The following is a 17,388-nucleotide window of genomic DNA, read 5'->3' as shown; positions in this document are numbered from 1 at the left end:
CCTTGTAGCTTGCCTTTCCATTCTCTGTATGGTATCTTTTGAGAAATAAAGCTCTTCATTTTTAATATAGTCCAGTTAATAATGTTTTCCCCTTATGGGTAATACTTTTCATAGTATTTTAAAGAAAATCTTTGGATATCCCTAGCTCATTAAGAGATTTTCCTGTTGGGCGCCTGGGTGGCTCAGTTGGTTAAGCGACTGCCTTCGGCTCAGGTCATGATCCTGGAGTACCAGGATCGAGTCCCGCATCGGGCTCCTTGCTCAGCGAGGAGTCTGCTTCTCCTTCTGACCCTCCCCACCTCATGCTTTCTCTCTCTCTCAAATAAATAAAATCTTTAAAAAAAAAAAAAAAGAGATTTTCCTGTTGTTCTTTTCTTATCCCTAAAATTTTTATGTTATTCTTTTCATCTGGATTTACAGTCCTTTCTGGAATTAGAATTAATTTTTATATATGGTTACGGGGTAGAGGGATAATTCATTTCTTTTGACCATATGAGTAACGAGTTGACCCACAATCATTTATTAAAAGGAACATCCTTTCCTTTACTGCAGTAAATTGACACATTTGTCACATTTCACATAATCTTATATCTGTGAGTCTTTTTCTAGACTGTTCTATTCCATTGTTTTCTTTATCCTTATAACCAGTTTACAGTCTCTTAATTACTTAACTTATAATTAGTCTTTTTATTTGGTAATGCCAAACTTCCAACTTTGTTCTTCAAGGTTATCCTGGCTTTTCTTGCCTCTTTGCATTTCCACATAAATTTTAGAATCAGATTGTTGTTGCCCCCTTGAAATTTTTTTAGTTCTTACTAGAATTTTATTGAATTGAATTTTATATTGAATCTGTGAACCAATTTGGAAGGAATTGACATCTTTACAATACTGTGTTTTCCAATCCATAGAGCATTTTTCTCTGTTAATTTAGTGGTCTTTAATTTTTCTCAAAATGTTAGTTTTTTCAGTATAATGGTCTCACATATGTAACTTTTATAATATTCCTATTATTTGTTTTTTGTATTTTTTTTAAGTGAGCTCTGTGCCCAACATGGGGCTTGAATTCATGACCTTGTGATCAAGTGTCACATGCTCTACCAAGTAAGCCAGCCAGGCGTCCTGCTTATTATTTGTTTTTTGATACTATCTTTTTTTTTTTAAATTCTGAGTTCAGATCAAGTATAGAAACCTTCATAGTTATAAAGGTCAGTAGAAAACCATTCCATCATTGCTCAGAACTGATTAGTCTTTCATACACACACATATCCACCCTCCAATCTCATCATCCATCAACAAATCCTCAGTTACCCACTGTCACCTTTGTACACACAGATGCACACACACCTCACAACTCCAGATACAAGCCCTTGTTGTTTTAAATACTTTAGCTTCTCAGAACTACAGAGATCATGCATCAGATAGACTAGAAGGTCTTCTGATGCTCAGATTTGTCTATTTTCATATTGATCCATTTCAGTAAGAGCAGATCTCAGGGAATGATGCTATCCATTTTTATTTTTTTTTAAGATTTTATTTATTTATTTGAGAGAGAGAATGAGAGAGCACGAGAGGGAAGAGGGTCAGAGGGAGAAGCAGACCCCCCGCTGAGCAGGGAGCCTGATGCAGGACTCGATCCCGGGACTCCAGGATCATGACCTGAGCCGAAGGCAGTCGCTTAACCAACTGAGCCACACAGGCGCCCAGATGCTATCCATTTTTAAATGGCATCCTTTTAGTTTCAGTTTCTGTTTGTGTCTCACTGGTTTGTAAATTTTTTACAATGACATTGTTTCCATTTATTAATTGTAATAATATGTCTGTTGATTCTTTTGGATTTTTCTATGTATATAATGATATCATCTGTGAATAATGACAGTTTCATCTCTTCTTTCCCAATCTTTGTATTTATTTTTTTATTTTTCTTACTGCACGATTAGCACAGCAAAGCACAATGAATATGAGTATAATTGAAATGGTTATAATGAGTATCTTTGTCTCATTCCCAATCTCCTATGGAAAACCTTCAGTATTTCATCAAAAAGGATAAAATTTGCTGTAATCTCTTTATAGATACTCCTTAACAGATTCAAGAAGTTTCCTTTCATTAATGGTTTGCAAAGAGTTTTCTTGTTGATGATGTTAAGATGTTTTTAGTCATGAAAGGATGTTGAATTTTTTTTTTTAAAGATTTTATTTATTTGAGAGAGAGAGAATGAGAGAGAGCACATGAGAGGGGGGAGGGTCAGAGGGAGAAGCAGACTCCCCGCTGAGCAGGGAGCCCGATGCGGGACTCACTCGACCCTGGGACTCCAGGATCATGACCTGAGCCGAAGGCAGTCGCTTAACCAACTGAGCCACCCAGGCGCCCAGAATGTTGAATTTTATCAAATAACTTTTCTGCATCTATTAGAAATTACTATATGATTTCACCCCCCCCCTTTTTTTAATGTGTGAATTACAGCTTGATTTTGGAAGGGTAAATCACCTTTGCATTCTTGGGATAGTCCCAATATAGTCATGATATTCTTTTAATGTATCACTGGATTTGATTTGATTATATTTTTCTCATATTTTTGCAGTGTTGTTATGAAAGAGTTTGTTCCTTAATTTTCCTTTTTTGTAACGTACTTGTTAGTTTGGGTAGGAACATTATGATGACCTTATAAAGTTAATTCTGGGAGAATTTTATAAGCTTGAGGTTATTTTTATGTAAATATTTGAAAGAGCTCACCCATCAAAATATCTGGGCCTAGATCTAGGAATCTGTTAATTACAGATTCTTCTTTAATTGAATAGGAATGTCTGGTTTTTTCTATTTCTTCCTGTGTCAGTTTTGATAAGTTGTTTTTCTCTCAGAATTTGTCTACTTTATCTAAATATTCGAATTTATTAGCATAAAATTATTTCTAATATTCTCTCATCCTCTTAATTACTATAGGATCTATAGTGATGTTCCTTTTTTAATTCCTAATCTTAGAATTAAATTTATGCTCTTTCTCTTTTCCTTGATCACTCTTCCTATAAGTTTATGCTAATTTGGATTTTCAAAGAAGTAGATGCTAAGATGAAGTTAGACATTCAAGAGATTTATTGAAGGAAACACCTGTAATGGAAGATAAGTTAGGAGCCAGAGGAAACAGGGAGACCTCTCAAATTGTGGTGCAGGTCTGACCCCTGTGCTGGAGAGCAGGACTGAAGAAAGGTTGGGAAGGAAGAGGCATAGATTGCAATATTAATTAAGTTTTGACAAGGCCAGAGAGGAGTCCTCAAGCCAGAGTTGCCCAAAGGAGTCCCACATATCTCAGGAATAGGTCTCCATGCTATTTCTGTTGTGCTCATGGGAAGCATGGCCTCAATATGAATGCAGTGGTGAATTTCAAAGCATAGCTCCACTTGGCACATCTGAGAGGCACATTTTCATGGCCATGACAAGATTTATCAATTTTATTAGTCTTATAAAGAAGTGGGGCACCTGGGTGGCTCAGTTGGTTAAGCATCTGCCTTCAGCTCAGGTCATGATCCTAGGGCCTTGGGATTGAGCCCCATGATGGACTCCCTGGTCACCATCGAGTCTGCTTGTGCTCTCTCTCTCCCCCAAATAAATAAATAAAATCTTTAAAAAAGAAAAGAACCAACTCTGCCTTTGTTGATTTTCTTCATTGAATGTTTGGTTGTTTTTTTTTTTAATTTTGGATACTATTTACTTTCTTCTATTTTTTATGTATTTAACTTTTAAATATTGGTATGTCTATTTTTGTTATTTTTAGTACAAAACATTTTCTAATTCCTATTGTGATTTCTTCTTTAATCCATAAGTTATTTAGGAAGTTTTGCTTAATTTTTAAATATCTGAAATATATTTGGAGATTTTCTAATTATCTTTTTGTTTCTGATTTTTGGTTTAATTTCATTGTAGTCAGATATGCAGAATGATTTTGAGTTCTTCAAAATTTGTTGAAATTTTGTCTTATTGAACATCATATGGTCAGTTTTATACATGTTCTTTGTGCATTTGAAAACAATGTATATGCTGACATTCTTTTTTTTAATATGCTGACATTCTTAAATATAGTCTTAGTATATACTGTAAAGTCAAGTTTGTTGAGTTTGTTGTCCAGATCACTTATACTCTAGCTTAGTTTTTGTCTGCTTGTTTTATCAGTTATTGAGAGACATTTATTAAAGTGTCCTGCTATGATTGGGATTTTTATATCTCTTCTTTTGGTTCTATCTAATTTTGCTTTATGTATTTTGAAGCTATCTTTCATGTGTAAGTTATATATACTTGTATATAGCTTACATGTATGTAAGTTTAGAATTCTTGTATCTTCCTGATGGATTGAACCTTTTATCATTTGGAAATATCTTTCTTTACCTCTAATGATGCTTACCTGAATATCTTTTGTATCTATTATTAGTATAATTATGCCAGCTTTAGGTTGTTTTAGTATTTGCATGGCTTTTCCATCCTTTTACTTTCAACCTTTCTATGTTCTTAAATACAAGATTCTTTTTGTAATTGGAATGCACTTTTTATTGTTTTTTTTAATTCATTCTATCTTTTAATTGGAGTCTATATTTAATATACATTACTCATATAATTAGATTCCTATCTCACATCTTACTTTTTTTTTCCTGTTTGCCACATGTTTATCTTCTTTTTTTTCTTCTTTCCTGCCTCTTTTAGATTGAACAGGTATTTTTTATTCTCATTTCCTTTTCTATTTGCTTGGCAGTTGTATATCCTTTTGATGTTTGCCCAAAAGATTACAAAATGTACCCTTGACATATTAAAGTCAAATATAAACTATAAGGTTTGCCACTTCTCATACAATGGTAGGATCTTAGAACATTTTAATTCCATTTAAGATTTCCAACCTTTTGTATTATTGTTGTCAGTCACCTTAATTCTACATTTTAATGCCTTGTAGTGACAAAATACTGTTAATCATTTTGTGTAGTTGAATTTTACTCTTTCCATTGTTTTTCTCCTCTTCCTGTATTTCCATGTTTTCATCTGGACAATTATGAATTATATTATTATTTTTCTTCTGCCTACACAGCTTCCTTTACTTTTCACTCAGTGTGTGAATTCTCTTAGTTTTTGTTTACAGATTTTTTTTTTTTTTTTTTTTTTTTGAGAAAGAGAGGGAGCGAGTCGGTGGGGGGGGTTGCATACAGAGTAGGAGACAGAGAGGGAATCCGAAACAGGCTCCATGTCCAGCACAGAGCCCAACACAGGGCTCAGTCTTATAACCCTGAGTCCATGACCTGAGCCGAAAACAAGAGTGGGATACTTAACCAACTGAGCCACCCAGGTGCCCCTGCAGGTATCTTTTATTTTGCCTCTCAGTAAGTACAGAACTCTACATTGGAAGTTATATTCTTTGATTCTTTAACAATGACCTTCCATAATCTTTGGATTCTCTTATTTTTGTCAAGAAGTCAGTTGTTAGTCTTATTCTTGCTTCTTTGGATATATTTCTACTTTCTTTGTCTGCTTTTAGAATTTTTATTTGACTTTACCCTTGGACTTGGTTCTGGTTTTTCTTGTATTTATCCTGCTGGGGTTTTTAGTACTTCTTGAAACTGTGACTGATGACTCTTACCAGTTTTGGAGATTTTCCAACCATTATCTCTTTAGATACTGCATTCCTCTCTTTCCAGTCGGGACACCAGTTACTCATATCTTACGCCTTTTTATTGTGTCCCATATGTCTTTTATGATCTTTTTTTGTATTTCTTATCATTTTTCCTTCTCAAGTTTCAGCTTATATATTTGTACTGACCTGGCATTTAGTTCACTATCCTCTCTTCTACTTTCTCCAATCTGCATTTCAGCACATCTGTTGAGTTCTTCATTTCAATAGTCATGTTTTTTATTTCCTATATTACTTGATTCTTTTTTATTGCTGTCAGTTCTATACTATAAACATCTACCTTGTCATTTATTTTTTGAACACGTTAATCACAGTAATAATAAATTGCCTGTCCAAAAATTATAATATCTCAGTCATCTATAGGTCTGGTTTTTTTACTTCTTTGTTTTTTGGGGTTTTTTTTAAGATTTTATTTATTTGACAGAGAGACACAGCTAGAGAGGGAACACAAGCAGGGGGAGTGGGAGAGGGAGAAGCAGGCTCCCGGCTGAGCAGGGAGCCCGATGCGGGGCTCGATCCCAGGACCCTGGGATCATGACCTGAGCTGAAGGCAGATGCTTAACGACTGAGCCACCCAGGCACCCCTGGGTTTTTTTTTACTTCTTTTGGGAGGGCCTTATATCTTGGTTTGCCAGATAAATTTTCATTAAATGCTAAATATTGTCCATGCTAAATTACAGCATTTCTATTGAGGACTGAACCAACTAAAGGTTGGGTTACAGTCTTTGTAAGCCTTCTCATTTTCCTCCACTCCTATGTTATAGCTCTCCTGAAATTTAAACTGAAATCCTACAGTATTTACTAGGGTCCATACTCCTTGATAGGTTGTCGTTGGCACCATACAACTGCTAAAAATACTACTCTACCTTTTAGAGGTCTTCTGCTTAGTGTCTTGCCTTCTGGTCCTATGACATTACAGATTTAACAAATACCTCAAAGAAGAAGAGCCCTGAGTGTCAGGCTTACTCCACTATGTTTCCTTCTCTTCAAGAACATGACACCTCAATTCTGACTACCTTGGCAGCCCCAAACTCCAATTTTTGTCTCAGCAACGCTGGAGATTGTCAAAAGCTCTGTTGGCTTCTCTACCTCTTATTAAAAGCCCTTTTCCTAGATTCTCAACCTCTAACCAAGCACCAAAAATTTGCAAATGCCCTGAGGGGAAAATCAACTTTTAAAATGTCAGCCTAGCTCTTTAAGGTTTTCTACTCCTAGGGATCTTGTCTTAGCAAATCTTGGCTACCTTGACAGTGCTCTTATACCTCCATTTATTATTCTTTTATTTTTACTGCTTTTCTAGCTGTATAGGAAGTGGTATAGGAAGTGGTTTATCACAAGCTATGGCATTAGAGCCTAAATCAAAGTTCCTAGTCAATATTTTTAATTATAAAACAGAAAAATACATGGCCCAAGGAAGTTAAGTAGATTCATCTGTTATATAAGGTTCTTAGATGATTTAGCAATACCAGCATCCATAACCTGCTTTGAGAATGGCTGGATGCAATAATTTATGCAAGATCCCAAAGTTAGAGCCAAAAAACTGTATCAGAATCCAACCTCTTGAACCCCAATATAGTCTAATCTGTTCTATACCACGTTGCCTCACTTATTTACAGTAGTGGTTCTCAACCAGGAGCAATTTTTCCCATCACTTTTGGTTGTCACATCTGGGTGGGCAGTAGAGAATGGGGGAACTCAACTGGCATCTAGTGGATAGAGGCCAAAGATGCCACTTATATATCCTATAATGTACAGGACAGCTATCCACAACAGAGAATTGTCTGGCTCAAATTGTCAGTAATGCCGAGGCTGGGAAAACCCTGGCTTATACTGTATCTGAGAATGTATATTTAAAGGATCACTTTCTGCTTCTTCATTACACTTAACCAGTAGATCGATACCAATAGATTTTAGTAGGATAGATCTTGTAGGAATACATCTAGAGACCTTTGACTCAAGAAAACGTCCATATATGATCTAGAAGATATTTGGTTAACTGTGTTTCTCAGAGCTTCAGACAAATAATCTCCAATTTTAAGGCTTTATATATTAATTTCTTAATACAGAATATTAATAATAAAGATTTAAATTCTTTAGTAGAATTTTTTTAGAGCTGGTTAAAACATTCTCATGTGGAGGTGTGTATATATATCTTATAAATGCATTATGTATATGTGAATGGATATCTAGATGATAGCTACGTTTACCTACACATTTATAGATATATATGTACACATCAACTTAAATGGTTCTTAGAGAATGTTTCCATCTTCTTTTAAAACTCCAAATAATCAATTTCTTGAAAGCCCTTGAAAATATATTATAAATGGATATTTATCTAAGAAGTATATTACCAAATGTTTTTCAGAATAATTATTGTTTGTACCTAATGAGTGATTCTTCTATAATTCAGTTAGACTCCAAAATTTGTTTTTCAGAGCATTACAGCTTGGCGGCAGAATTTTATTTTGGCTGAAACATGGCATGTGTGTTTTTGGCTCAGGTAAAAGTCTTTGTAGGTATAGCAGAAAAATCTGATTCAGATAACTGAACAGTTAAAATTTTCTTGGGTTAAAAGGAATACAGTGTTGCTCATTGGATATTAAAAACTATACTTAAATGAAGACTTATCTGTTGCCTTATTCCTTTAAGCCTTAGCCAAGATAGTTTATCCTAATTAAACTTCTTTAGAAGTGTACATCATTTTTTATATTCATTGACCTTTGAAGTAGCCAAAATAGAAGCCACTATTCCTAAGGATTTTCCCCTGTTATTTAATCTTGGCCCATGAAGTTTGTTTAGCTTTTCTCTGCTTCTATTAAGCTATTTTAAGTTCTTATATTCAGTGCCTTTCTGGTTTAATAAGCAATCTAAAGTCTCAAGAAAATGTCCTAATCTTTTGTCAAATTAATCATTTTGCACTTAGCCGCCTATTCAATTTATTTATCATATATATATATATATATATTTTTTTTTTTTTTTTGAGAGAGAGAGAGAGAGAGCGTGTGCACATGCCTGCGCACGCAAGTGGGAAGAGGGGAGAGAGGGAGAGAATCTTAATCAGGCTCCATACCAGCATGGAGCCCAATGCAGGGCTTCATCTCGTGACCCTGAGATCATGACCTGAGCCAAAATTGAGTCAGACACTTAACTGACTTAAATTTTGCCTGTACTCTTACTTATTTCATTTAGTCCTAGAACTCTACCCTTACTTACCTATAACAAAGGGGAAATTTTTTAAAATGTTCTGTGAATAGGTAATACATCCACATGGTTCAGAATTCAAAAGATACAATAATTAGGATTGTTCAGCTGTCCACTACTTGTAAGGAAGTAAGCAGTTTTTCATTATTAAGATGACCATGAAACAACAAAACTCAGATACTTTTGAGAGAGAACGAGGGTGCCATTAATTATACGAGGGCTATCCTGAGCAAACCAGTCCATATTGTCATGCTCCTTATTAGAGAGATAGTTAAACAGAGGTATTTAGTAAAATGAATTCTTGTATTGGTTGAGTTTTTGGGCTGTGCTATTTCTAACATTTCTTCCAACTCAAAGGTTCTTGATCATGTGCTAAGAATATGCCAGGTAATATAGAACTTAAAGAAATCGGAGAATCTCTAACAGGACAGGTCAGAGAGGCAAGATACCAACAGGTAAAACAGTAAAGTAACAGTACAAATGGATTCAAATCAGTATGGTTTTACTGAGTGCCTACTATGTGTCAAGAATTATTGTTATAAAGATAAATAAGACAAAAACTTCCATTTCTTAAAATCTAGGAGAGACATATTCCTATACACAATAATGAGAAGTAGTATATGACTTTAATGAACTACGCTTTATAGAACAGAAGGCACAAGGAATTGGGGAAAATTTCACAAAGGAAGTGATGTTTTAATTAGGCTTTGAAGAATACAGTCCATTTTTGGCAAGTTGAGATTACAAAGGAATGTAAATTAATGGAATAATAAGATAAAAAAGCAAAGAGGCCTTAAAGGGTATAATGTATCACACAGAATGTAAAATATTGGGGAGAGACTTGTGGGTAAACATGAATGGTAAGTTGTGATAAGGCTTTGAATGCTTTGCTGGGCAGTACATGCTTAAGTGCTTAAAATACATACAGAGGGGGGTGCCTGGGTGACTCAGTGGGTTAAGCATCCGACTCTTGATTTCTGCTCAGGTCATGATCTCAGGATCATGAGATTGAACTCTGCATTAGGCTCTGCACTCAGCGTGGAGATTATTTCTCTCCTTCTGCCCCACCCCCTGCTCACTTTCACTGTCCCTCTCTCTTCTTTTATTTTTAAAGATTTTATTTATGTGACAGAGAAAGAGAGAGAACACAAGCAGGGGAAGCAGCAGGCAGAGGGAGAGGGAGAAGCAGGCTCCCTGCTGAGCAGAGAGCCGGATGTAGGGCTCTGTCCCTGGGCCCTGGGATCATGACCTGAGCTAAAGGCAGACACTTAACCAACTGAGCCACCCATGTGCCCTTTCTCTCTCAAATAAATAAATAAATAAATAAATAAATAAATAAATAAATAAAATCTTAAAGTGCATACAGAGAAAGAAGAGATCATTTGGGCTGAGAAACATCTTGTGATCAGTTTATCATAATGCACTTCTATTTGTTTATAAAGCCCTGTTTCAGAGGGATCAACAAATACTAAACATGAAGATCTTTTTTTTTTTTTTAATTAAATGCCAAAGAATAAAAGCTGCAGTAATCCCTCTAAAAGGTATTAGTAATGAACAAACCCATGGGGTTGAAGTGAGACAAATTTGATAGGGTTAGGAAAATTGTAGAGAAAAAGAGCTATATATAAATCATGGTAAGAGCACTAGGGAAAATGCCTTAGAAAATTAATAAAGATTGGTTTGGTTTAAAGATGATAAACAAAGACTAATGCAAAAGGGTAATGAATTCAGTCATGGAGACAGTTCATACTAAAGTGCTTTCTAAAAGAAATGCTGCTGGCTTGGCTTTATTAAGTATTTTTTCCCTTAAATTAAAGAAAAAGAGTAATAGCCCATTAATAAAATTTACAGTTGACACTAACTTAGGAGATAATATAGCTGTTAATAAAATTACAGAAATTCTGATAATAAACACTGGAAGCTAGAAATAGAAGTTCAAAATAATGTTTAAAATTAAATAAACTATATTCACCCCATTTTAAAATCTATATAAAAACAGCAGGTAACACTAGAGAAATCTCTCCCATTTCCGGGAGGTATTCCTGGTTTAGGGTTTAATAAGTGAATGATAGAGCCAAGTAAAATTGAGAGAAGTAGGAATATGTCTTCACTAAATAGTCTACATTCACAAGCTGTGTAATGTGATTATATTCTATGATTCAAAGTGGATTTTTTTGTGAAATTTTTCATATAAATCTTTGTCATTGCATTTTCTAGAGAACACTGTTTTCTGTGACTAACATTTTAATGAAGAAACTGTTTTAAAATGATCTTATTCCTTCTAGATGTTGCTTAAATATCTAGAGTATATCTAGGTATTAAGAAAGAATGGATGAGGAACAATGAATGGAGGCCTAGACAAAAGGTCTGGTCCCCTGAAACACTTACATGGATCCTGAGCAAGGTTCTTATTTCTGTCTAAACTGCTGGTTAGGGGCACGTGGGTGGCTCAGTCGTTAAGTGTCTGTCTTCGGCTCAGGTCATGATCCCAGGGTCCTGGGATCGAGCCCCACATCGGGCTCCCTGCTCCACGGGAGGCCTGCTTCTCCCTCTCCCACTCCCCCTGCTTGTGTTCCCTCTCTCGCTGTGTCTCTCTGTCAAATAAATAAAATCTTAAAAAAAATAAATAAACTGCTGGTTAATCTGAATATGCCCATGAGTCCTAGAAAGTAAACCATGGCCTTGAATTTCTGTGACTTGCAGTAGGATTAACCATTATATTTCCATCATAAATTACAGATCATAGCATGATTATTGTGAAAGATCAACAGTGCTCTTTGTTATGATCAAACAAATAGTTTTGCAGTCAGCTATTCTGGAATCTGTTAAAGCATTTAAATCTTAAGCCATTATAGCAAATCCATATAGATATAAGCTTTTTAGAGCCTTGGCTATAGCTACTTTCAGAATTTGACACAAAGGATAATCAAAAAAGCTTTATTTTGAAATGGCCTTAGATTTATCCATTTCTATCTTCACATTCCTCTATAAAGGGTATCTACATTTAGATTTTTTTTGTTGGGTGTTTTAGAAGTACAAAGAACCATTTGGAGAAAAAAGATAAATGCATGCTTATTATATGTAATATATTTGTTAAATATATTAATATATTGACTTATATATTATATGGATATGTTAATATATGTTTAATATGTATATTAAACCTTAACTGAACATTCAGCTGCAGTAAACTTTTAGAAACCTGCTCGTTGGTATGCCAGCATAAGAAGTAGATCATAATGCAGGTCATTAGGTTTCTTTGACACCTGATAGCAACAACCCAACCCAGCATGCCACTTGTAAGCTTATCTATAAAGCATAAAGGCATTTGTCACCATTGACAGTACTGACATTTAATCTGGGATCTGTTTACAGCTCAGTTTTCCATGTGTTACTGTGTATTATTTGGTTGTTTCAATTCAGCTTCAAAGCATAGCTAGCTTTTCCTTTTGAGTTATTCTGAATTTTACCTAAACAGAGGAAAATAGATCCTGTTGGGGGGGGGGGGGTGATGATTTTTACCCAGGTGTTGACCTTTTGTGCTGTTTCTATAGTTGACAAGCCAAAGCTGTGATAAGGTAGATTATAGTAAGTTAGATTAATGGTCCAGGATGGAGGCATAGCGGATTGGTTAAATAGGAAAGTCAGGAAAGCAGAGCCAGCAGGGACTGGGAAAAAACTTAACTCAGGTGAGGCAGATGTTGAGATAAAGTGTCTGGACACAGGAGTTGGTAGCAAATCTGGCATTAAGTCATTTTAAGTTACAGCCTCCAAGGGTACGGCAGCCTCAGCAATTCTGGTATGAACACACCAAGATATTATGTGAGCTAGGAGTGGTAGTGGAAAAAGGAAAAAAGTTCTTTCTCAGGAGGCAATCAGTATCATTCAGAGAATTCGATTCTTATATAAATGGAGCTGTACTGGTCTTCTAAAAGGAAAGGTTGCCAGGAGCTAGCAAACAGTTTAGTTTTTAGAAGGTGGAGCCTAGAATGTTAGGAAGGATAATCAGTCAAGGCTAAGGATAGACAATCTAGACTGAAGCCCAGGCCAGTTCTCAGGATTGATTAGTGCAGAAGACAATTTATTAAAGTAAAACAAAAGCTTTGCAGTTCCACTTGGGCTACCACAGCTTACATAGTCTAAATAATTCCGTGCCCTACTCTTGATACGTATCCTGCGCTTGTTAGGACTAGCTTAATGTTGGGGTATCTCACTCTGCAAGTACAGCCTGAACTATAAAGACCCAGGAAAGATATAAGGAGGGCAAAATGAGGAAGGACCTCATGCAAACAATACAGGACTTGAAATATCAGCCAATAACGTATCTGAACATGTCTATGACAAGAAGCAAATTGCAACTTAACTCCTGAAATGCTGAATTGAATCACTGCTGTGTATAGCATATATACTGTGCTAGGGTAATATTGGAAACAAAGGTATATGGCCCTTCCTTCAGGGAGCTTAGACTTAAAGAAGGCAGGTGAGATATACACTAGAAAACCGTGTATAGAAAACATTATTTGAATTTTACCAAGAAATGGGCTGTAGAAATAACGGCATGAGTTCACTTTACACTAGTGATCAGGAAAACAGTATATTTTTTAAGTGACGTGTAAACTGGTTTGTGCAACATAAGTAAGGTTTTGATGCAGATCAGAACTAGAAATGACCTTAGAGATCATCTAGTACATGTTGGAAATTTGAAAAATAATTGAGACCCACTGCTGGTGAGAGAAATTTTGTACAGCTTTCCTGGGTGACAGCTTGAGAATACATATCAAAAGCCTTTAAAATATGCATATCCTTTGACTCAGTAATTTTAGTTACAGGAATTAATCCTATGGAATAATTTAGCATATGCACAAAGATTTACATACAAGGATATTCATAACAGCATTGATCTTAAAGTTTTAATATTTTTAACTTCTCATTTTACAGCAGAGATTGCAAAAATAGTAGAGATCTTCCATATATCCTTCACCCAGCTTTCCTAAACACTAACATTTTATATAACCATAGTACAGTTGTAAAAACCAGGAAATTAATATTGTAGGAATACTGTTAATAAAGCTACAGACCTTATTCAGATGTTGCCAGTTCTCTCACTAATGTTGTTTTTCTGGTCTAGAATATAATCCAGGGCCCCAAATTGCATTAGTAGTCAATCTCTTCTTCTCTTGACACTCTGGCATAGTTCTTCAGTTTTGCCTTTGTCTTCCATAACTTTGACACTTTTGAGGAGTGCTACCCAGTTATTTTATATAATGTCTCTCAATTTGGGTTTGACTAAATTCAGGTTATACCATTTAGGTAAGAATACCACAGAAATGAAATTATGCTCTCAGCATATCACATCAGGACATTTATGATACCAATATGCCTCATTAGTGATGGTGTTAATTTTGATCACTTGGTTAAGGCGGTGCCTCTCATATTTCTTCATAAATATCTTGTGGGGAAATACTTTGAGATTATGTGTCTTTCATCTTTTTTTTTTCTTTTTTGGTCTCATCATACTTTTGCCATCTAATTTTAGCAGCCATTGATTACTCAGTAATAATTATGGGGGCACCTGGGTGGCTCAATCAGTTAAGCATCCAACTTTTGATTTCTTTATTTCGGCTCAGGTCATGATCTCGAGCCCTGCATTGGGCTCCACACTCAGCGTGGAGCCTGCTTAAGATTCTCTCTCTCCTTCTCCCTCTGCTCCTCCCCCTGCTCTCACACGCTTCTCTCTCTCTGTCCAAAAAAAAAGGAAATAAATGAAAATAATTATTACTGTCGTGTTAGCCAAATAATGATTATTTTTATTATTCCCTATACATGATTAATTAGAATTCTATTGTCAGGAAGAGCTTTCTCTTCTGCCCATGTATTTATTTATTCATATGCTTATTTATGTCAGTATGGATTTATGGGATATTTGTTTTATTCTATGAATAAAATTCCTTGCTATCATTTTTTATTTTTTGCTCAGATTGTCCTAGATTTGGCCATTGGAAGTGCCTTCAGGATGGCTGTTATACCCTTTTGGCATATTGCCATCATTCTTTGACTTCTTTATATTCTGACACAAGATGCTCCAAGTTTTCCTGCCCTAAGCATGGAATCAGCCATTTCTCAAAATTCTAGTTCCTTTTTTTTTTTTTAAAGATTTTATTTATTTATTTGAGAGAGAGAGAGAATGAGAGACAGAGAGCACGAGAGGGAAGAGGGCAGAGGGAGAAGCAGACCCCCCGCTGAGCGGGGAGCCCGATGTGGGACTCAATCCCGGGACTCCAGGATCATGACCTGAGCCGAAGGCAGTCGCTTAACCAACTGAGCCACCCAGGCGCCCTCAAAATTCTAGTTCCTTTTATTGGCACTAGCTGTTCTCATTGCTACTGGCTTGTTTTTTCTCTGTGGATGGAATTAAGAAATATATGAATACATGCATACATCTCTATCTATTTCTATATCTATTTGTCTATATCTATTCCTGTATCTGTGTGTGTGTGTGTATATATGTATATTTTTTAAAGATTTCATTTATTTATTTGACAGAGAAAGAGACAGCAAGAGAGGGAACACAAGCAGGGGGAGTGGGAGAGGGCCAAGCAGGGAGCCCGATGCGGGGCTCGATCCCAGGACCCCAGGGTCATGACCTGAGCCGAAGGCAGACACTTAACCAACTGAGGCACCCAGGTGTCCCCTATATATGTATTTAAATATGAGTTCATACTGATATTGCCTACTCCAATATAACACAACAGCATTTCGCCCCATGGTTAATTTTAACTTTTTTAATGATTTGTAGAAAGTTACCATGGCTGTATAGATACCATGGTGTCTATTTACAAAGATATACTCAGTGAATTGTCCCTCTCCCCACATCCCTTCTCCATTCCCATTTTCCCATTCTTCTGTCCTTTTTCCACTTACCTCTTGGAGGCAACTGAATTCATTAGTTTCTGATTTATCCTTCCTGTATTTCATCTTATTTTTCCCCAAACAGCTTTATTGAAATATAATTCACATATCATATAATTTATTCATTTAAAATGTAAATTCAGGGCACCTGGGTGGCTCAGTTGGTTGGGCGACTGCCTTCGGCTCAGGTCATGATCCTGGAGTCCCTGGATCGAGTCCCGCATCGGGCTCCCTGCTAGGCAGGGAGTCTGCTTTGCCCTCTGACCCTATCCCCTCTCATGTGTTCTCTCTCATTCTCTCTCTCTCAAATAAATAAATAAAATCTTTAAAAAAATAAATAAATAAAATGTAAATTCAATTTTTTGGTATATTCACAGAGTTGTGCACCTATCACCACAATCGATTTTAGAACATTTTTATCACCCGAAAAGAAACTCTCTCCTCAGTTTCTCCAATTTCTGCCAGCCTTTTGCAACCACTAATCTGTCTCTGTGCATATGCCTATTCTAGAAATCCACAAAATGGAATCTTACAATGTGTTTTGTGCAAGCTTCTTTCATTTGGTATGTTTTCAAGGTTCATCCATTTTGTAGCATGTATCAATAATTCATTCCTTTTTATTGCCATGTAATATTCCATTTCCTAGGGCTGCCATAACAAATTACTACAAATCAGGTGGCTTAAAACAACATAAATTTATTCTCTCACAGTTCTAAAGGCTAAAAGTCTCTAGATATCAGCATGTAGAGTGATAAAGATATTACAGGGCCATGTTCCCTCTGAAGTCTATAGGGAAGAATTCCTTGTATCTTCCTAGCTTCTGGTGGCTCTTGGCAATCAGTCCTTAGCATTTCTTGATAGTCCTTGGCTTATAGCTGTATCTTTGTATGTCCTCATCTCTTATTATAAGGATACTCTTAACTCATTACATACGCAATTATAGCTACCTTAGTTTTAAATAAGGTCACATTCTGAGGTTCCAGGTGGACATGAATTTTAGGTGGATACTGTTCTACCCATTTTATATATAAATATACCACATTCTGTTTATCCATCAACAGTTGATAGACATTTCATTCCTAGATTTGTTTATGCTCAAATGAGCAGATACATGAATATGTTATTTCCCCTTCCTTTTTATTTGAAAGATGTCCCACTGTTGGTACTCTCTTGTACTTTGCTTTTTTCACTTTGTAACCTATCCAGGAAATCTCTCCATATTACTTCACAGAGATCTTACTCATTCTAGTCTACATATTCAACCATAGAGAATTTATTAACATATCTATAAGATAGAAATTGATTAGTCATAAAAGTGTTTTATTAACATGGGAAGATATAATATATTTGTGCTTTTGTGCTTTTCTATAAATTTGTTTTTAATGTATCATACATTTACAAAGCATGAAATTTTTCTTCTTAATTTTTTTCCTCATCTATTCAGTTCTTTTTCCAAGAGTCAACCAGTGCTTCTATTGGAAGTCAGTTATGCATATTTTTCCACACCTTGCTTTTTCAGTTAATATATCTTGGAGATTGTTCCATGTTTTTAGGACTACATAATATTCCATTTCATTAATGCACCGTCATTTATTTTACTAATCTTCCATTGTAC

The 17,388-nt window shown here is 35.6% G+C and overlaps 1 protein-coding gene and 2 non-coding genes across 7 annotated transcripts in view; 1 reads left to right on the top strand and 2 right to left on the bottom strand.

Annotated features, from left to right (window-relative positions):
• Window positions 1–17,388, top strand: part of ADK (adenosine kinase) — a 488,918-nt gene that overhangs the window by 405,020 nt on the left and 66,510 nt on the right. The gene's annotated exons all lie outside the window — the stretch shown is intronic.
• Window positions 1,166–1,234, bottom strand: LOC115941005 (small nucleolar RNA U2-30). The gene has a single exon (XR_004075734.1). It is a non-coding gene; the product is annotated as a small nucleolar RNA U2-30 (small nucleolar RNA).
• LOC115941006 (small nucleolar RNA U2-19) lies at window positions 1,391–1,469 on the bottom strand. The gene has a single exon (XR_004075735.1). It is a non-coding gene; the product is annotated as a small nucleolar RNA U2-19 (small nucleolar RNA).

This window comes from Leptonychotes weddellii, chromosome 6 (assembly GCF_054177405.1).
Source record: "Leptonychotes weddellii isolate Sample4059 chromosome 6, ASM5417740v2, whole genome shotgun sequence".
Classification (NCBI taxonomy): Eukaryota; Metazoa; Chordata; class Mammalia; order Carnivora; family Phocidae; genus Leptonychotes; species Leptonychotes weddellii.
This window is presented reverse-complemented; position numbering and strand designations above follow the sequence as displayed.